Source organism: Urocitellus parryii, chromosome 11, assembly GCF_045843805.1.
Source record: "Urocitellus parryii isolate mUroPar1 chromosome 11, mUroPar1.hap1, whole genome shotgun sequence".
Lineage (NCBI taxonomy): Eukaryota > Metazoa > Chordata > Mammalia > Rodentia > Sciuridae > Urocitellus > Urocitellus parryii.
In genome coordinates, this window is record NC_135541.1 from 82,510,717 (window position 1) to 82,533,617 (window position 22,901).

The 22,901-nt window shown below is 39.0% G+C and overlaps 1 non-coding gene and 1 pseudogene across 1 annotated transcript; one reads left to right on the forward strand and one right to left on the reverse strand.

The window, feature by feature from the left end:
* Nucleotides 1–1,436: 1,436 nt before the first annotated feature.
* LOC144249311 (protein arginine N-methyltransferase 6-like) lies at nucleotides 1,437–6,812 on the reverse strand (annotated as a pseudogene).
* A 10,721-nt stretch (nucleotides 6,813–17,533) lies between these two features.
* LOC144249433 (18S ribosomal RNA) lies at nucleotides 17,534–18,005 on the forward strand. The gene has a single exon (XR_013342230.1). It is a non-coding gene; the product is annotated as an 18S ribosomal RNA (ribosomal RNA).
* Nucleotides 18,006–22,901: the final 4,896 nt, after the last annotated feature.

Below are 22,901 nucleotides of genomic sequence, written 5' to 3' on the forward strand. Positions count from 1 at the left end.
ATTTTGCTTTTTCCAGATATTTCTTTTATTTTTATTTTTAGACTTAAATACTTTAATATGCAATGAAGAAAAGAGAATGCAAGTTACAATAAATAGAATGCTAGAGTACTTAAGAACACAACTTCTGCACTTTTCTATTAGCATATAAAAGCTACTAATATGCAAAAACCATACCTTTAGTCCTTTGAATTGCCCTGAAGCTATATTCTGAAGGGTTTGTAACACTTAAGAACTGGCATTAAAAAGGCAAAAAGCACTATAACTCATAAACAGCACACAAGTCTTACTTAATCTCTAAAAATAATAGAAATGCAAATGTTTTATTTGCCATAGAGATAAGGAGGGAAATATCAGTGGAATGAATTGGACAACATGACTCACACTTCATTACAAGCCATTTTCCCAAATTCACAACTTTCACATTTGGGTGATCTTAAAAAAAAAAAAAAGTTAAAAAAGAAAAGAAATGAACTTTCACTAGATGTAAATAGGCCAAGTCATTTAATCCCTCCACATGTTTAAATTGACTACACTTTTCTAGCTGGGAATGTATTTTCCTTATTTTAGTGAGCTTAAATAATGTACCCATGGTAATGAATACGGCCTGGGTTTAGATCCAGAAACCTTCTCTATCAGCCTGTTTCATAATTACTCCAATATTATGGAACACAATAAGACTTTTTCTTGGTTCAGTTTTAATAGTAATAAGAATTTTTAAAATCCATGCTACTTCGCAGTTTTTCATACTTTTTTTCCCTAAATGTAGATTTTGAAATTCTTAGGTATGCTATATAATTATATAAAGTCCATTTCCATGTGTTCATAAACTTTAGCACCCAATAAAAGTAGTAGGAACTGGGCTATATAAACTACTTCCTCATCTCCACCCCTTAATTACCAGTAATGAGTTTTATTTAGGGAACAATGAGGAACAAGTACCATAGCCTACAGGCATCTAGCAATGGAGGGAATTCATACACAGAAATTAAGGCTCTGGAGAGGTTAAGTCATAGTGGAAACTTCCGGAGTGAAACTGAACTCTTATACCCTTTTCCCAGCTGCAGAATTAGATAAGGTGTGAGGTGTTTAGTTTGTGCATGGGACCCACCATAAACTGACATTTTATCCATCTCTTTTTTTTTTCTTCCATGAAAGAAAAGAAATGGAAATACAAGTGCTTGTTACCACATGCTTTTAAGGCTTAAAAGCCTATCAATAAGCATGTTGTATCCGTGATTGAGGAGATCACTTTATAAATTGCCAGAAGAATTTCCTCTAATGGAGACTGAAGTCACTCTCTCTCCCCAAGAACCATGAGGGAAAAGAGAGATAGTCCCCTACTTGCACATGAAATCTCCCTTTCTCCTCGGACCTCCCTATTCCTCTCCCAAACAGGCCAGGCTGCCTTGGGAGGTGGCTGGGAGAAAAAGCAATGCTCAGTCCCCCATGGCAAAGTCTTTGGTCTTTTCCTCCTGATCCCCAATTTTGTAGCGCAGCAGAAAGCGCAGGTGAAGAGGATTGTCCTGGGAGGGCAGCAGCGTGATCTCTGCTGAAATGACCCTGCCTTGCTCCACTTGTACTGTCTCCTTTAGGAAGAGGAGTGCCTGCTTCCAGAGTGTGGCCCGGTGAAGAGGCGAGATGGACAGCACCAGGGGTTTCTCCGAATCTCCTCCAGGGAAGGTCACCTGGAACCAAAAGGCCAAACCATGCATGGGCGCCCAGCCATAACAGCTGTAGCGGAAGTGCCCACCCACCTTGCCTCCAGCTCCAGCTCCAGGCCCGCAGGTCAGCTGGAGCTGAGCAAAGTGCTGCAACCAGGCCAACACATCCTGGCCGGAATGACCCTGCACCAAGATCTCCCAGTGGCTCATGAGGCAGCTTATGGCGAAACTCTCTAGGAAACTCATGTCCATGCCTTAGTGCTGCTTCACCTGGCTCCAAAGCCTAGGCGCCACTCCAGTAACTGGTCGCTGATGGGGGCTACAAAGAGCTCAGTGAAAACCAGTAGGAGAATACCGACCTCCCTCAGCCACTGGGTCTGCAGGTGCAGCACAGAGCTCAGCATGGACTCATGCAGAAGTCCATAGCCCATTCACTCGCTTACGATGGCATCCACGTGCTCTGGCAACTCCACCATCTCCACCGGACCCTGCAGGACGTGCACTTGGTCCTCCAGCCCGTTGAGCCGCCCTACCTCTCGGGCCTCTTGCCAAATGGCACTACCAGCCTGGGCACAGAATATGCTCAAAATGCCGGTGCCTGTGCCCACCTCCAACAAGGTCTTGCCTTGCAGAGCTGCCCATTTCCGCAGGATGCCAAGGCGGTAGGCATTGGTGAGGACGCAGTTGGAGATCCTCTCCTCCCCGACATGTCCCTGTAGCACTCCTAGTACTGGTGGTCCTGCTTGCTTGCTCTTAGTCCTCTGGGGTCGGGATCATGGCAAGTCCACCTCCTGCTCCCCGTCCTCTTCTTCTTCAGTTCTCTCCCCTCCTTTGCTGCCGCCCCCCCACGACTCTCCAGATATTTCATATAAATGGAATCATACAATATGTGGTCTTTTGTGATTGGCTTCTTAACATGATGTTTTCAGGTTTCACCTACAGTGCAGCATGTATGAGTACTTCATTTCTTTTTATTGCCAAATATTCCCTTTTATGGATACACCACATTTTATTCAGTTGACAGATCCTGCGGTCATTTACATATTTTTTGGCTCTTATGAATAATGCCATATGAAATTCATGTGTAAGTTTCTATGTGAACATTTTATTTTCATTTCTCTAGCATATATACCTTTGGGACTTACTGGGGCATATGCTCTTTCCCCTTACTGGTTAAGGGTAAGTTCAAAGAAAAAAATGGAACCGTTAATTCTGGCTGAGAAATTAGAAAAGACTACTTAGTAAAAGTGGTATGTGAGCTAAGTTTTGAAATAGGAGTGATAGGATTCAACCAGAAAAGGGAAAATGAGATGACAGAAAGTCAGACATTTTGACTTCAATAACATTTGACTTATGTTTGCATATTATTATCCACAGTACATGGATGAAAACACAAATTGGTGTAAATATATTTTATATACAACAAGAGATATGAAAGCTGTGCTCTGTAAGTGTAATACAAATTGTAATGTATTCCACTGTGATATAAAAAAAATCAATTAAAAAAAGGCATTTTAAAGAGTGGTATATCAGTAGTAAATCTTCATCAATACACCATATGTTTTTACTTCTGAATGTTTTATTTGTATACTAAAGTTACACATAATAGTGGGGCTCATTTTGACATAATTATATATCATGGAATAAAATTTTCTCCACTTCAGTCCCCAGTACTTCCCCTTTTCCTCTCCTTCTCCCTCCTCCTATTTCCTTTCTACTCTAATGGTCTTCCTTCTATTTATTTACAATTTTAAAATTAAGTTCTTTATATATAAACATAAAGGTCAAATTCATTGTGGTGCATTCACATGTACATAGCATAATTTGGTAAATTTTATTCCATTGTTTCTCTCCTTTCCAATTCCTCCTCCCTCCCCATCAATTGCTCCACTGATCTCCCTTCTATTTTCACAGGATTCCTCCCCCACTTTTTCCTCTTTCTTTGGTCAAGCTTCCTTCTATGATAGAAAACATTCAACCTTGAGTTTCTGAATCAGACTTATTATATATATATATATATATATATATATATATATATATATATATATATGTAAAATACTCACAAAATTTAATATTTAACTAGAAGCCTACAGTTTCATGGCATTGAGTACATTCACATTTGTACAACCATCACCAACAACCATTTTCAGAACATTTCCATCTTGGCAAATTGCAACTTTTCACCCTTAATAAAGATAACTCCCAGTCCCTAGCAACCTCCACTCTACTCCTAGAGTACTTTTGGACTGTTTCTTTTTCACTTAGTAAGAGAGATCCACCACTGACTAATGGGTGGTATCTATATTTACAGTCATTGCTGCACATACATGATTGAGTGTATTTTAAGGAAAGGTAACAGAAAATAGGGGAAAAAAGAGGTGGAGACAGAAACTAAACATATGGATCTCTATCCACAGGCTTAAGCAGCCCTGCCACAGATCTGCCTGATTATTTCACATCAAGAAATTGACATTCCACCTGGTGCTGTGATGCATACCTGTAATCCCACCAGCCTGGGAGGCTGAGACAGGAGGATTGCAAATTCAAATCCAGCCTCAGCAAAAGCAAGGGGCTAAGCAACTCAGTGAGACCCTCTCTCTAAATAAATACAAAAGAAAAGAAGGCTGGGGATGAGAGTTGGTGGTTGAGCACACCTGAGTTCAATCCCGAGTACTAAAAAAAAAAAAAAAAAAAAAAACCTAAAAAGCAAAAAAAAAAAAAAAAAACAGAAATTGACCTTGACCTTGACCTTCCTATAATCCCAACTACTCAGGAAGCTGAGGCATGAGGATTGCATATTTGAAGGCAACCTGGGCAGTTTAGCAAGACCCTGTCTCAAAATAAAGTTTGTAAAAAGGGCTGGGGATGCAGTTCAGAGGTAGAATGCTCCTGGGTTCCAGTCCTCAGATTTTTGGAGCCATTTTCACTTTGCAGATCCACCAGCAGTTTCACACTTTCCCAGTTTCCCTGCCTTCACAGGAGGCCAGGCACATCACAGCACCATTATAGCTTCATGTCCTCAGTGCCCATCCATGGTGAGGATTCTGCTGAGGGTCCTGTAGGCACTTCCATGTTCCCCTCTTGTACCATCACAGTCCTGGCATTGAACATCACATGTTTTCCCATGACCTTGGATTGAAATCTAAATTTTGTAGAACCCTGAACCCCCAGAACCTAGCTAACCTGAAGCACACTTGCTTGCACTGATGCTTTCTGTCAAGAAAGCATTTCCTAGTGCAGGCTCTTGAAAAACAACTTGGAAATGCCTCAGAGTTACAGATATACTATGATGGAGGAACTTTCCAAAAGTGTCAAATAAAAATTAATCAATGTATTATCCTAAGCTATATGTCTACTAAATCATATTAGTAGAGTGACTGACTGGACTCATCAAAAATTGAGAATTAAAGAAAATTCTTTTTAACACTCGTGTACTTTACTTGAATATAATAACACATAAGTAATTAGCTTAGCCTTATAAAAATATGGTGCTTGGTCAAAATATTTACACATTTTTTTAAATTAATGGTAGAATACACATACCACTCACCATCACAACCATTTTTAAGTGTACAGTTCAGATCAGTTGCTTAATTACAGTCACTTGGTTGTGTGCCCAATCTTCAGAACTCTTTATCTTACAAAAACAAAACTCCATTTCCATTTAGCAACTCCATATTCCACTATTCATTCCCTGGCAATCACCAATCTAACTTTCCTTCTCTATGAATCTTACTACTCTGGGTCAGATTAACTAATGTTAAGTAGAATTATACAGTATTTGTCCTTAGTTCACATAGCATCATATCCTTGAATTTTATTAATGATATATCAGAATTCCCTTCCTTTTTAAGGATGAATAGTATTCTACTATATGTGTGTATGCCAAATTTTCTTTATCTATTTAACCTTTGATGGACACTTAAAATGCTTACACCTTTGGCTACTGCAAATAATGCTATGAGCATAGGTGTCCAAATACCTGTTTGGTTTTTATTATCAATTCTTTTGGGGACTTATACCCCAAAGTGGAATTGCTTATTAAGTTTCCTCAGCAACTGCCATACTGTTTTCCATAGTGGCTGCACTATTTTACATTACCGGACCAACAACTCAAGAGGGTTCCTGTTTTTCCATTCCCTTGTCAACACTTGTTATTATTATTATTTTTGAATAGTAGCCAATCATAATGGGTGTGAGGTGGTTCCTAATTGTAGTTTTGATTTTCATAATGGTAAATTATGCTGTACATCTTGTGTTTATTGGTCATTTGTGCAACTTCTTTGGAGAAATCCTTTGCCCATTTTTTAATCAAGTTTTATTGTTGTTGAGTTGAAGGAGTTCTTTATTTACTTTGGTTTTTTTAAAAAAAATATTTATTTTTTAGTTGTAGTTTGACACATACCTTAATTTTACTTATTTATTTTTATATGATGAAGGGCCTCACCCATGCTAGGCAAGCACTCTACTGCTGAGCTAAAACCCCAGTCCAGTACTTTGGGTATTTTTTAAAAAATATTTTTAGTTATAATTGGACATAATAACTTTGTTTTATTTATTTTTCTATGTGGTGCCGAAAATCGAATCCAGTGCCTCACACATGCTAGGCAAGTGCCCTACCACTGAGCCACAAACCCAGCCCAACTCTGAATATTAAACCCTATTGCAAATGGGATTTGTAAGTATTTTCATCCATCCTATAAGTTGCTATTTCACTATCGACTTAACAAGTTTTAAATATAAATAAAACTCTTGGGTTTATTTGAAACTTTAATATCCTCATCACTCTTGAAGGTCTTAAAATATTATACTTTTCTAGCTTGTACCTTTTCCCCTCCCAGTTCTAGGTATGACATTACTGCAGTCTTTTTTGAGCTGTATGATAATTTTAGACTTAGACCCCCTGGGTAAGAAATCTAAACTTTTTCTCTGTCATGTAATGAGGAAGCCACATAAGACAGTAAAAAGTCTTGGACCAGTAGGGAGAAAACCCAAAATATAGACCTGCTCTATCACTTATTACTAGTGTAATACTTGTGTAAGTCATTTAACTTTTTGGACCTTGAGTTACATGTTTACAAAGCAGAATGTTAATTATTGGCCTCCAGTGAACCATTCACCTTTATAAAGCATGGACAACATTTTCACCATGTTGTCCAGCAGTCATGTTCTCTGGTATTTAACCCAGTGAATTGAAAACATATCCATATAAAACCCTAACTATGCATGTTTATAGCTTCTTTATTCATAACTGCCCAAACTTGGAAGCAATCAAGATGTTCTGATGAAAACAAATGAATTGAATTCTAGATAACAGAATATTATTAAGCACTAAAAAAAAGTTTGGAAGCCATGAAAAGACATGGAAGAAGCTTAGATGCACATTACTAAGCAAAAGACACCAGTCTGAAAGGGCTCCAAACTGTTCAATTCCAACTACTTAATATTCTGAAAAAAAATTAAAAATTTTTAAAAGAATTGAGGAAGAAGGGGGGAATAAATAAAAAATCAGACTTTTCTCATTCTCTGCTCAGCCTAAAAGGTAAAAAAAAAGGAACAAAAAATCAAGCAATATGCTTACCTGTGTTTACAGTGATTAATGCCAGATTTTAGTTGGAAGAGAAAGGGTGAAGCTTATCACAGGATAGTTTTTCATTTCCAAGTCTTGCAGAGGAGAAATCAAATGATACCCACTGCACCTTAATACCATTAGGAAGCTGCCTATTTAGAAACTCTTCAGCACAGAACACACTTTCCCCCTTTATCTGGCATCACCCTGTTTGATGTCACACCTGTATCAGAATCTCGGCATTACACATATCATCTGTGGGGACTTTGAATCTTTTATTCACAAAATGTGGATCCCTAGGCTTGCTGTGAGAATTAAATAGGATAATATATTTCAGGAGGATCCTGAGTTCAAAGCCAGCCTCAGCAATGGTGAGGTGCTAAGAAATTCAGCCAGACCCTGTCTATAAATATAAAATACAAAATAGGGATGGGGATGTGGCTCAGTGGTCCAGTACTCCTGAGTTCAAGCCCCAGTACCAAATATATATATATATATATTCAAAAAGCCCAGTGGACATGTTCGCATGCAATGACTAAATAACTGACTTAAGAAGGTAGCCAACAAGTGTCCTGACCACCAGGTGTCACCATTGGGCCAGGAATATTCACCTAACTGCTCCAGGCAGGGGGCAGAACCTAGCAGCAAAACAAGACTGTCACTTTCACATACAGTACATTCAGAATTGATATAGGCTTTTCTCTACCTTGGGAGCTGGTATTACACACACACACACACACACACACACACACACACACATATTATTTGAAATATTATAATATTTCAGTATTCTCTTATAGGTGTGCTAAAAATTATGTACTAAAATTAATTAGCTGAATATCCTCAGATTTTTTACCAAAATTTAATTTTTAAAATTATCCTCAGTGGACTATTTATTAATTTTGAGAATCAATAGTGCTTTACACATCCTTTGGTTTATCCAGGCATTATCGGGCTCCCATAGACTTCAACATTGACACAATGGACAATTTTCTGGCTCCAATTCCACAATCCATTGACATTATTTCCTTTACAATTTTAATGAGATGACAGATAAAAAAAGAAAGTACAATAGTTTTAGTGTAAAAATAAAGTTTGTGACCACTAAATGTGGGTTAAACAAAGATTATTAACCCTTCTCCTTGACCTCAAGAACTCAAAAATTCAGTTATAAACTTTTTTTGTTTGTTTTCTATTTTCTTGAAAAGAAAAAAACACCCTAGGGCAAATCTATCAATCTGTGAATAACCGTGAAATTACTCAAGGAACATTGCCACACCTGGCTGCATTCTGGGACCTACTAATGTCTCTCCTAGAGTGTGCACAGGGCGCACAGGGAGAGGCTCATTTCAAAATGAGCACAGAGTTTGGGCTTCCCTCCTGGTTCTAAGTCCCCCACATTGAGACTCACAGTGGTCACTTCAAGACAGGTAATTCGATGAGCATTAGCTTGGAGCTGGAGGTGCAATCTATAGTCTCATGGACTGTTGCCTCATCTGCTGGAACACTTGCCTTAAATTAAGGCTGACCTGGCCTACCTCAGCCTCAATCTGGGCATGCAAAATCCCTCCTAGCCCACCAGAAAGAAGAGTGACACCAAGCACAGGCTGTTCAGAGCACATTCTTGGAACTGGAGCACCTGGGGTCATTTTTTTTTTTTTAAACAGCTCCAATTCCACTTTGTAAGAAGCACTTAATGCTTCTTAAGGAAAACAAGAAGCATCCTCTCTCCCTTTGGCCATCTCTCCCATTCCTAGAGAATTGGGAGGAAAAAGCTGTCACCAGGAACCATTTGGAGCCAGGAATGCAGAAGCCAAGGCCAGCCTAGATAAACCCATTTGTGAAGCACTTTGTGCTGATGGATACATTCCTGACTGGTTTCAGACCAGTCCCTGGAGGACAGTGAGCTCAGGAGGCTGGCTGCCTGCCTGGAATGAAGGGGCCAACGGAAGGGATGCTGTCCATGAACCAGCCTAGGCTGCGGCAGGGGTTGTGGCAGCTCAGGAGGAACAGGAGACCCTGAGGACTCCGGGTGAAGCTGCTGCTGTCCAGCAGCCCCATCTTGCAGAAGAGGACCCCATTGACGTAGGGTACAGAAGAGAGCTCCTGGAGCTCGAAGTCCACCTTAAACTTACACTTCTTTAACATTGTGAGAGCCAGGCGCCAGCAAGCTCCTCTAAGCCCCGGATCCGCCCAGATCCAGGGCTGGAGCCTCCAGCTGCGCGCAGGGGCGAGGCAGGGGGCTCCGGGGCTGTGGCGGCAAGGCCTCCGCTCTCTCTCGCGGTAGCCCAGTCCGAGCGCCGCTGAGGCACCAACCTCGCCTGACCTCCAGGAGCAGTTGTGCTGCAGCTGGCCCAGGAAGGGTGCCCTTAGGTGCGCACCTCGCCGCTGTCGCCATCCTTCTGAGAGCTGTGAGAAGTGGAGCTCAGAGTGTGGTCGCTGTCTCCACCTCAGCCACTCGGGCTGGGGCGCCCCCAGTGGCCGCGATCTGCAGCGCACTACTGGGCGGAAGCGGGAGGCACAGGGAGGGCGGGGAGATTCTTGGTGGGCTGAAGCCTCGCGGGGAAACTAAACCTCAATGGCAGTTAGCGCCATCACGCCTCTCTGGGGTTAAAAACAACAACAACAGCAGCAGCAGCCAAAAAAGCTTCTTTCTACAGCTTTCTGGGCGCCTTTGGTTTCAGTTTCTGCACCGCCTCTTTTCTCCCCCTGCCCTTCCAGCTATTTCTTTCCCTTGGGTTTCAGAGTTAATAGGGAATGTCAGAATATGATGTTGTTTTAGTAAAATTGAAATCCAAAAACTAAAACTTCTTTTAAATACTCAATATTCTCGAACCTTCAAATATGAAATAAAGAAGAGGAAAAAGGAAAGGGATTAAAATGTGTTGAGGGCCTACCAAGTGGCCAGCCCTGTACTGATACAGGCTTTTTTTTTTTTTTTTTTCTTTTATCTAATGCCTGTCACCCAGGGTAAAAAAGAGCATAGAAGGAGTTAAAATCACACCTTTCCTTTTAAAATTTGCCCATACTCGGAACTGAAAATGCTTAAAATCTATGTCTGCAGGGTAAGCTTAAAAAAAAAAAAAATCTTGTTACTTGCATAGCAATTACCTGTCTGTATAAGCACATGCAATATCTTGTTAAAGTGTATGTTCACTTGGTTACATAAAGTTCAGGTTTTTCAACTGAGATTTTTATCCTTCAATCTCAAGGACTCTCTTGCAGTAACCTTTGAAAGGGTGTAATTGAAAATATTCTCTTTCCCAGTTAATTCATTTATTCATTCATTCATATAAAATATTTTAATTGCATAAAATGTCAATCACAAGCTAGTCCCAATGATTTCTAAAAAGAAAAAAAACTAAGAATTTTACCCTTTACTGATGCAGACCTGTGTAGATCCAACATTAAAAGACATGGCATCAAGCTAGGTGCCTAGAAGTCTACTTGGCTCAGCTACCCATCAAGTCCAGTGGCTCTGAGACTGAGGCAGGAGGATCACAAGTGGCAGCCCAGCCTGGGAAACCAAAACCCTGCCTCAAAATTTTTACAAGTGTGGTGGATCTATAGCTCAGTGGTAGAGTGCTTAACTAGCATGTGTGCAAGGTCCTGGGTACAAACCCCTGAACTGCAAAAACAAACAAACAAACAAATTCCACAAGCAGACAAACAGAATTCATTTATGTAGAAGTTGAAGGAAGAAGCAATGAATTGAAATTGACCAGTTTTCTGAATTTCAAATAATGTAAAAGATTTGAGATAAAGTGAGGGGAAAGTGTTCTTGGTAAAAGAAATAGGAAAAATAAAGACCCAGAAACAGAGTGTAAAATGTGAGAATGGGTAAAACTTGTTGCCAAGCAGGACAGAGGGGGAAAAAAACAGTGGGAAGAGTTGGGGGACTTTGAAGTTTCTCACTTGGACAACTGGGTGAACTGAGTACTGGAAGCAGGAGGAGGACAGGTTGGGAATGGAGAAATAATGAGACTTTATCTGAACTGCTTGCAGGGAGAGAGGGCCAGCCTTAGATCATGTGAAAGGTTAAGATTGAAAATATGCTTTTGGGGATTGTGGTATTTACTGATGGCTGAAGTCCAAAAGGCAGATAAGAATGAGTTGCTCTGAAGAATAATTAATGGGTAGACAGAGGAGGAGTTGATTGTGAAGGCTTTCAAGCACAAAGAGCCAGAGAAAGAGGAAAATCAAGAAAGAGAGATGATCTGGAAGCCAAGAGTTTTAACCATTCAACATTTGTAGTTACTAAGACCTACTGTGTGCCAGGCTATTATGCTGGGATCTAGATACAAATGAATAAGACACACAGGGGCTTACAAATGAATGGAAGAAAACAGAAAATCAACAGATCAATGAGAGACAGAAAGAGACAGAGACACAAAGAGAGAGGGAAAGACTCATTTCCTGTCCTAGGACTCATTCCTTGTTCTAGATCTTACAGTCTTGGAGGACAGGGGTAAGTAGGCAGTCCTAGTACAAAGTAACAGTGAATACTCTCTCTGTATAATGGTACATAAAGACTGCAGAGGGAGAGTATTCTACCATCTCAGGGAAGCTTCTGAGGGTAAGTGACTTTTTGATGAGAGTCGAGGTGGGGAGCACTTTCCAGCCTACTCAGCATGTGCAGAGGCTCAGAGGAAGAGAACACATTTCAGAGGGAACTGAAATTACTTCTGTCTGGCTGCAGTTTACAGTGGGGCTGTGGTGATGGGTAGAGAAGGGAGCCACTGATGTTTTAAGGCAGAAGAAAGGCATCTTAGAAAGACCTCCAGCTGTAGTAAAACTGGAAGATGAGAGATGGTCTGTTACTCCTTTTTAGACTTATAGTCAAAAACTTTGCTTATTAAAAACCTACTATGGGTCAGGGTCGAAACACATATCATACTCAAAACGTTTAGATGGGGGAAGTTTAATGAATGGACGCTACAGAGTTGGGGGCAGGATCAAGAACTCACAGTTTTGTGGGGAGTTGAAAGGATGCAGAGATAAATATCTGATCTGTCTCAAATCCTGTTTTCTCATCTCCTGCTGGAGTCTCCCATTATCTGCCCCAACCAAAGCCAGAAGGTAAAGGAGCCTGGAATATGCAGTTCATACAGGACAGCCTTAGGAGGCAGAGATGATAAGGACAGATAGCAGTAAAATGATATAAATCTACCAGCACAAACCCAATTCATCCAGGATTTACTGTAGGAATCCACAACCACTCTGGATATTTCAAAACACAAAGGAATTTCATCTGGCATTTTAGTGCTTCTGAGGTCCTTGGAAGGGATGGAGGAGTAGAAATTCCCAGACTAGTGAGTCCAAAGTTACATCAGTTAAGATGAACATTACTAGTCTGGTCCTATTTCACTTCCCTTTTAAAACATTTTATTTATTCTTTTTAGCTATACATGACAGTAGAGTGTATTTTGACGTATCATACATGCATGGAATATAACTTCCCATTCTTGTGGTTGTATATGATGTGGTGTTACACTGGTTGTATATTCATATATGAACATAGGAAAATGATATCTGATTCATTCTACTGTCTTTCCTATTCTCATTTTCCCTCCCTTCCCTTCATTCCCCTTTGTCTAATCCAATGAACTTCTCTTTTTTTCCCTTCACCCCCCTCCTTATTTTGTGTTAGCATCTGCATATCAGAACACTTGGCCTTTGATTTTGGGAGATTGACTTGTTTCACTGAGCATGATTGTCTACACTTCCATGCATTTACTGGCAAATGTCATAATTTCATTCTTCTTTATGGCTGAGCCCATTATTATGTATACCACATTTTTTTATCCATTCATCTTTTGAAAGGCACATAGTTTGGTTCCATAGTTTAGCTATTGTGAATTGAGCTGTTATAAACATTGATGTGGCTGTTGTCACTATAGTATGCTGATTTTAAGTCTCTTGGGAATGTGCCCAGGAGTGGGATAACTGGGTAAAATGGTGGTTTCATTCCAAGTTTTCTGAGGAATCCCTTATTGCTTTCCTTAGTACTTGCACCAATTTGCAGTCCCATCAGCAATGTATGAGTGTACCTTTTCCCCCCACATTTTCACCACATTTACTGTTATTTGTATTCTTGATAATTGGCATTCTGACTAGAGTGAGTTGAAATCTCAGTGTACTTTTAATTTGCATTTCTCTAATTGATAGAGATGTTGAACATTTTTTCATATATTTATTAACCAATTGTATTTCTTCTGTGATGTGTACATTAAATTTCTTTACCCATTTATTGATTGGGTTATTTATTTTTTTGGGGTGTTAAGTTTTTGTTTTTTTTTGGGGGGTACTGGGATTGAACTCAGGGAACTTGACCACTGAGCCTCATCCCCATCCCTATTTTGTTTTTTTATTTAGAGGCAGGGTCTCACTGAGTTGCTATGTGCCTCACAGTTGCTGAGGCTGGCTTTGAACTCACAATTCTCCTGTCTCAGCCTCCCAAGCTGCTGGGATTATAGGTATGCAGCACCACATCCAGCTGGTGTTAAGTTTTTTGAGTTCTTTACATATCCTGGAGACTACTGCTCTATCTGAGGTCCAGGTAATAAAGATTTTCCCCCCATTCTATAGGCTCTCTCTCTTCACATTCTTGATTCCTTTTGTGTGACTCCTTTACTTCCAAATATGGAAGCTTACATTTCTAGGTCCATATGTAGATAGGACCATGTGACTAATTCTAGCCAATTATTCCTGAGAGGAAGTAATGTGTCCCTTCCAGAATGACACCATCACAAACTTGTGAGCACTCTCTAGACTGTCTCTTCCATGCCACTAAAGTCATGGAAGTGACCCTGGAGTAACAGTAGGTACAAAGTTGAAGCATCCTAGATTCTAAGAACATGGAGAGCAACTGTCCACATCTGCAGTAAACATTTTGGTGTAAGAAAGAAACTTTTACTGCATTAGGCCACTGAGATATGGGGAATCATTTTTTTTTATTTTTAAATTTATTTTGAATTTTTAATTATAACTAAACACAGTACCTTTATTTTATATATTTATTTATTTTTTATCTTGTGCTGAGAATTGAATCCAGGGCCTTGCAAGTGCTAGAGGAGTGTTCTTCCACTGAGCCACAACCCCCCCCCCCCCATCATTTGTTATTAATAAGCCTGGCTTATTCTGACTAGAATGAACCTAGGATTAGACACTGCTATTGCTGCTGTCAGCACTGACTCTCACACCATGAAGACCACAAGGGGAGTATGAATGTCACATACATGTCATCACACCTCACAAGTGACCTGCAAATGCAGGAAGGTAACCTTCATTTACTTGTACATTTTTGTTTAAGTATATCTCTTCAGCAGACCTTATTTGAACCTAGAACTCAAGTGGGAAAGGATTCTGAGAAATGTCAATTTTATCTTTTCAACTTCTTCAAACAGGAGGGTGAAGTGGAAGTTGGAAAGGGTACCAGTAATGTACCCATAATGCAAGCTTTTCAAAGGCAGGGGTGGTTTTGCTAATTATCTTTGTATGTTTTGTATCCAGTCTGGGACTAATGTGACATTAGTGGTTGTCAAAAAATATTTCTTGAAATAATCTAAGTTTATGGACCAATACTAAGTTTTTATCTTTCAGGTGAAATAATAGAGATGTAAAATAAGTGCTAAAACTACTCCCTGCTAAAGACTTGAGAGTTCTGAAAGTACTCTAGACTATGAGAAGGAAATTGCAGAAGTCATCAATACAAAGGAGTGTAGGTGGACAGAAGAGAAAATAGCCATACCAAACAATTAGATAATACCTTGTAAGTTAAGTTAGATTCAACTGCAAATAAAACTTAAAACTGCATTGGCTTAAATATCATAGGAGCTCATTGTTTCCTTAAAGACAGTGGGTAAACCACCTGAGGCTCTGCCATGGGAGCTCCTTGACACTCAGGAACTCATGCACTGTTATTCCATCCTCCTTAATGTGTGGTTCTGACCAGATGGTTGATGATAGCTACTTTTGCACCAGCCACCATTTCTCAGTTTCAGTCAGCAAGAAGATGGTAGGAAGAAAAGTATGCTTCCTCCTTTCAAGAACACTTCCTAGAAGATGGACACTCCTCTTTTATTTAAATCTCATTTAAATGAATGTGCACTGTGAACAGAAGTGATGATACCAGTTGAGGTCTGGTCAATAGAGACTGCCCTTACATGATCCTCTTCATTTATGGCATCTTCTGGTAAAATTTGTGCCATCAAGGGAAACATTAGATATCACATATTGGATGACAGAGCCTCTACTAACCTGGATCCCTGGGTGATTATGAATCAAAGAGTTAATCCCCTCACACCCGCCCTTGGCCAGGAAATGCTTACACTGAACTGTTAAGTGAGCAAGAAACAAAAATTTATTGTGACCCATTGAGGTATATTTGCCACAACAACTAGCATTTTCTTCATACAAAAATTGTTACAGAAGCAGGATGCTATTTTAAAAATCTCAAACTTATCAGGCTGTAGACAGCAAGAAAACTTATCAGAGACTGGAAAATGGAAATCCATGGCAAAATGTCTTGGTATCTTTTCTCCTATTAAAAACATAACACCACAATTTGGATAGGTTACAATGAAGAGTGGTTTATTTTGGCTTATAGTTCTGCTTCAAGGTCAAAGGACTGCATCTGGTGATGGCCTTCTTGCTGGCAGAGTCCCAAAGTGTTGCAAGGCATCACAAGGCAGGAGAGAGGGACCATGAGAACTGCCTTTTGTAGCAAACCCACTCTCAATCCATTATCCAATTAATGTGTTAATCTATCAATCACATAAATGAGCTAATCCATTCGTGGGGAAGAGCTGTAAACACCTCCTAAAGGTTCTTTCTCTTACTGTCCTATATTGATTCAGTTTCAGTACAAATTTTGGGTATTGAAAACATAGTACAAGACATTTGGTAAGAATTGACTGCAGTAAATTAAAAGGACAATAAGATGCCTCTAAATCCCATAGCTCTAGAAGAGGTTGGAAAATGAAATGCTGGTGGGCTATATTCACTGGCTGTATTTAACAAGATATTGGAAAAATAAGATGAGCTCCTAGAATAATGAAAAGGTTTCCAAACATGATGAAAAAGGAATATAGAGAGTTCAGAACTTTGGAGCCTTGATGGGTTGACAAAACTGTCTATTCTATACTTCAAAGAATAGGAAAAAAATCTGAAAAGGCGTTTGAGCAACAAAGGTCGATGAAATTTCAGTTATGCAGCAAAAATTAGATTTAGGGCATGACCTCACATTGGAGGTCTCTAAGTAGCTCCCTCAAATTCAGAGGAAAAGAGGCATAGGAATGAAGAAGCAAAGAAATAGGATCAAGAATTATCTCTAGGAAACTTTCATGTTTACTGGCTTATGGAACTGGCAGGGAAGGAAATGGATCAAAAGTCTTTTCAGTGTTTGAGAAATTGTACTGCTAAGAAAATCACTTAAGAGCTTATTTTAAAAGCTGTACTCTTTCTACAGAAGTCATGCTTCTCAATACCCATTTCAAATGCAGGCTTAGAGGAAGGACTTACAGAACACAGACCTAGTGACCACAGGGGACCAAGGACAAGGGGGTTCCCCACTGAGAGTGGTACCAGGGTCTAGTGGTGGAATTTCCTGTTCAGGTCTTTCACAGTGCCTCCTAGCAGAATCTCATCTTTGCATTGGCCAGTGTCTTCTTTTCCCTGCTTTCCTACCTGGACATGTTGATTGCAGTAAATTTGCTGCATTGTTACATACTGGGTGCAGGTTGGAACAGATATCAGTTCATGGGTTGCAGTAGAGTTTCTCACCCTCAGCACTACTAATATGTTGGACTGGAAAGTTCTTTTTGTGGGGCTGTCCTGTGTATTTTATAATGTTCAGCAGCCTTCCTGGCCTCTGCACACTAGTTGCCAATAATATCCCGCTCACACCCCGAATTGTGTCAGTCAAAACGTTTCCAGACATTCCACAAAAACTACCTCTGGTTGAGAATTATTGGGCCACAGGATAATATGGAGAGATATCACGACCAGATGGAGAATCCTGTGCGTTACCTGGGAATCCTGTATTTTGAATTTAATGCAATGGCTGGGTGGGATTTTAGGTTATCTTACTTGGTGAGGGAATGAGCATATTATTTGTTTGCTAAAAATAAAGGATGAAATGGTGATTTGGTGACCAAATGGATGGACTATAGCATAGAGTTTAAGGTTATCACCAAACCTGCTTTCTAGTAATTCAGGATAGCTAAGATCCAAACTGGGATTAGAGATAACCCACTCTGCTTAGCCCTAAATATAAACATTCAACAAACAAGAATGTTCGCCAGAGTACTACAAGCAATGGCCTAAAACTCAAAGGACTTGGCAGAGCTTTACATCCCTCTAGAGGAGCCTGTTCTATAATCGATAAACCCTGATATACCTCACCACCTTTAGCATTTATCAGCCTATATACTGCCATCTTCAGCAAACCCTAACAAGTTCTTTTAGTAAGCAAGAGAATTTTACATTAATATGTTAGGTCAAGGTGTAGCCTATAAGGTGGAAAGTAATGGACTACATTTTCTACTTCTTAGAACAAATCTTCATGACAGCTTTATGAAACTTAAAAGCTCAAGTCGGATTTAGTAGTAAGTTAAGAATAGAGAGCTTAGCTGAATTGGGCAATAAAGTATGCACACACCACCCATCACCCTCTTTAAATATAATTACACAAAACCTGATACATAATCCACTTGATTAGACTGTATGAGAAGAGATAAGTCATAACAAGGTAGACATACTGGAAAGTGTGTTTGGAATAAACAAAATGTAGCTTATTCACTAAATCACCCGGCCTACACCCGGGAGATTTCAGCCACTATGAACATTTTGAACTAATGCTAGCCCACAATCCCTTCCCACTAAAATATGATTCATTTTAATAAATAAAACATTTATCTTAAATAAAAGTAGAGGAGATAGAAATTATTACCAGGAGCTATAGAGAAAGCACCGTAAGGGAAAGATGAAAAAAAATTTATAGTGTAAAAAAGCAAAGACTAAAACTTCTACCTTTTGCATAATGATTTAACCAGAAAACCCTTGACAAGAAGAATTTAAGCCAAGCACCTTGAAACCAGATGAGCTACTTATGAGCACCTAATAAGAGCTCATCTGTCTATGGTGCAAAACAGGGAAATGACTTATAAGTAGAGGTGAAAAGCCTAGGCAGCTTGGTGATAGTTGGTTGTCCAGATTAGAATTTTAGTTCTACTTTAAATTTACCTGAAGCACAAGCAAGCCAAATGTAATTTTAAATGTTAATCTAAAGAGGGACAGCTCTTTAGAATCAGGGAAAAACCTTAATTAGGGAGTAAATCTCCTAATTTCCATAGTTGGCCTAAAAGCAGTCTTCAATTGAAAAAGCATTAAAGCTTAACCTAATCATCAAAACTTAATACCTAACTTTCAATAACCTCCTAAACCAACACTGGACTAATCTATTTTTCTTATAGAAGAAATTATGTTAAAATGAGTAACAAGAAGATAGTTCTCCCTGCATAAGTTTATATCAGACCGAATAATTCACTGATAGTTAACACTGATAGTTAACCTTTGACATCATCAATTATACTATTTATTGTTGCTCCTACCCCAGCCCTAACCCTGGCATTTACCATGTGAATCCCCCTACCCATACACCAACCCCCCATCAACATAAATATAGGCGTACTATTCATTCTCGCTACCTCAAGCCTAGCTGTATATGCAATCCTGTGGTCAGGCTGAGCCTCCAACTCTAAATACGCTCTAATTGGAGCATGATGAGTCATAGCACAATCTCATATGAAGTAACCCTAGCCATTATTCTCCTCTCTGTATTACTAATAAATGGCTCCTTTACTCTATCTACCCTTATTACTACTCAACAGTTCACATGACTACTACTACTGACATGACCCCTAGCAATAAAGTGATTCATCTCAACACTAGCAGAGACCAACCAAACTCCGTTTGACTAACGGAAGGAGAATCAGAACTTGCATCAGGCTTCAACGTCGAATATGCCCTTTCACCTTATTTTTTATAGCTGAATACACAAATATTATTATAATGAATGCCCTAAGAGCAACCTTCTTTATAGGGACATTACTCATCCCTTCCCTTCCTGAAACTTTTACACTCAGTTTCACCCTAAAAACCCTCATTTTAACTTCTATGAATTTGAGCATTCTATACATGATTTCGTTATGATCAACTTATGCATCTTTTATGAAAAATCTTCCTACGCCTCACTCTGGTCCTATGCATGTGACATATCTCCCTTCTCATTATCACTGCATGTATATCACACCTAATCTAAAAAATATCTCTGGTAAAACAGTTACTTTGATTGAGTAAATAATAGAAGTTTAAATCCTCTTATTTTTAGAACCATAGGACTTGAACCTAATCCTAAGAATTCAAAATTCTTCATGCTACCTTTACACTGTGTCCTAAAAAGTAAGGTCAGCTAAATAAGCCATCGGGCCCATACCCCGAAAATGTTGGTTTATATCCTTCATGTATTAATTAATCCCTTAAACTCCTCCACAATCTACCTCTCCTTATTTTCTGGAACAATAATTACACTATTCAGCTCCCACTGACTACTTATTTGATTAGGCTTAGAAATAAGTATGCTGGCAATTATTCCCATCCTAATGGAATAATTCCACAGAAGCTGCATGCATATATTTCCTAATTCAAGCCACTGCATCAGTAATCTTAATAATAGGCACAATTATTAATTTTACAAACTTAGGCCAATGGACCCTATCCAATTCATGCAATCAAATCTCATCATTCATACTCACAGTAGCACACTCAATAAAAATGAGACTTGCCCCATTTCAACTTTGAGTACCAGAGGTCACTCAAGGACTTGCACTTAAATCAGGACTAATCCTACTAACATGACAAAAAATTGCCCCAAACTCCATACATATCAAGTTGCATCTTCCATAAACTCCACCCTTATATTACTTATGGGAATCCTGTCTATTATGTTAAGAGGCTAAGAAGGACTCAACCAAACTCAACTATGAAAAATTTTAGCATATTCATCAATCACGAATATAGGATGAACAATAGCAATTATTACATATAATCCAACTTTGACAATATTTAACTTAATCATTTATATTACTTACCATTAATATATTTATACTTCTCCAATACAACAAAAAGCTTCTACCCTCTCCTTTTCAAATTTATAAAATAAATTCCTCCTACTAACCCCATCAATTCTAATCATACTAATATCAATAGGAGAATTACTTCCTCTAACCGGATTTGCCCCCAAATTAATTATTATTAAGGAACTAATTTCAAACAACAATATCATCTTCTCATACTGATAGCAATACTAGACCTCCTAAATTGATATTTCTACACCACATGACTTATTTATTCTACATCCCTAACCCTATTTCCATCATTTAACAACACTAAAATAAAGTGACATTTTAAAAATACAAAACTGGGCTGGGAATATGGCTCAGGCGGTAGCGTGCTCGTCTGGCATGAGTGCGGCCCAGGTTCCATCCTCAGCACCACATACCAACAAAGATGTTGTGTCCACCGAGAACTAAGAGATAAATATTAAAAACTCTCTCTCTCTCTCTCTCTCTCTCTCTCTCTCTCTCTCTCTCTCTCTCTCTCCTCTCTCACTATCTCTTTAAAAAAAAATAAAAAAATTAAAATACAAAACTAACTCCCCTTCTACCAAATTTTATTATTATCTCTGTCCTCTCCCTACCACTCACACCTCCCCTATCATCTCTGAGCTAGGAATTTAGGTTAACCCAGACCAAGGGCCTTCAAAGCCCTAAGTAAGTGTCCAACACTTAATTCCTGAGTTAAGGACTGCAAGACTCTACCTTACATCAACTGAATTCAAATCAATTAATTAAGCTAAGCCCTTTCCATCTAGAATAATGGGATTTAAACCCATAAAACTTCAGTTAACAGCTAAATGCCTAATTCACCTGGCTTCAATTTACTTCTCCTGTGGTAAGTAAAAATGCCAGAGAAGCCCTGGCAGAGTTGAAGCTGCTCCTTTTAATTTGCAATTCAATGCTATTATTCACCTCTGGGCTTGCTAAAAAGAGAGCTCAACCTCTGTCTTTAGATTTATAGTCTAATACTTACTTGGCCATTTTACCATCTACCTATGTTCATCAACCGTTGATTCTTTTCAACTAATCACAAAGATATCGGAACACTTTACCTCCTATTTGGCGCTTGAGCTGGAATAGAAGGAACGCACTTAGTCTATTAATTTGGGCTGAATTAGGCCAACGCCCGGAGTCCTCTTAGGCAATGATCAGATCTATAATGTTATCGTAACTACACTCGCATTTGTTATAAATTTCTTTATAGTCATGGCAATTATGATTGATGTATTTGGGAACTGAATAGTACCCCTTATAATCGGAGCCCCTGATATACCATTTCCCCATATAAATAACATGAGCTTCTGGCTCCTTCCCACCTCCTTCCTCCTCTTGCTTGCTTCTTCTATAGTTGAAGCAGGAGTGGGAACAGGTTGAATAGTATATCCCCCACTAGCTGGAAATCTTGCCCATGTAGGAACCTCAGTAGAATTAACCATCTTCTGCCTTCACTTAGCAGGATTATCATCAATTCTAAGAGCAATTAATTTTATTACAATTATTAACATAAAACCCACTGCTATATTCCAATATCAAAACCCTCTCTTCGTATGATCCATACTAATTATAGCAGTATTCCTTCTTTTATTTCTTCCAATCTTTGCAGCAGGGATTACAACACTTCTAACAGATTGAAATCTAAATACTATATTCTTTGACCCCATGGGAGGTGGAGATCCTATCCTCTATCAACAATTATTCTGATTCTTTGGGCACCCTGAGATCTATATTCTTATTCTACTAAGGTTTGCTATTATCTCCCATATTGTAAAATATAGTCAGGTAAAAGCAACCATTTGGTTATATAGGAATAGTATGAGCTATAATATCTATTGGTTTTCTGGGATTCATTGTAACAGTGCACCACATGTTCACTGTTGGGATAGATGTCAATGATACCCGAGCTTCCTTCAAATCTGCAACGATAATTATTGCTATTCAAAGAGGGGTAAAGTTTTCAATTGACTAAGCAACCTTACATGGAGATAATATTAAATGGTCACCAGCAATACAATGAGCCCTCAGCTTCATTTTCTTATTCACCATTGGAGGTTAGCTGATTCCCGCTAACAGGAATCATTCTGGCTAACTCTTCATTAGATATTGTCTTACATGTTACATATTATGTTGTAGTTCATTTTCACTATGTCATATGTATACGAGCCATATTTGCCATCGTTGGAAGGTTCGTTCACAGATTTCCCCTTTTTTTCTGGTATATGCTAAATAATATATGAGCTAAAATCTACTTTACTGTAATGTTTGTAGGGGTAAATGTTACTTTCTTCCCTCACACTTCTTGGGATTATCAGGAATACTATGTGGATACTCCCACTACTCAGATGCATACACAGCATGAAACACTGTATCTTTGATGGGCTCATTTATTTCCCTCACAGCTATCATAATAATTATTTTTATAATTTGAGAGGTATTTGCATCAAAACAAGAAGTTCTTACCATAGAGTTAACACCCAGTAACTTACAATGACTACA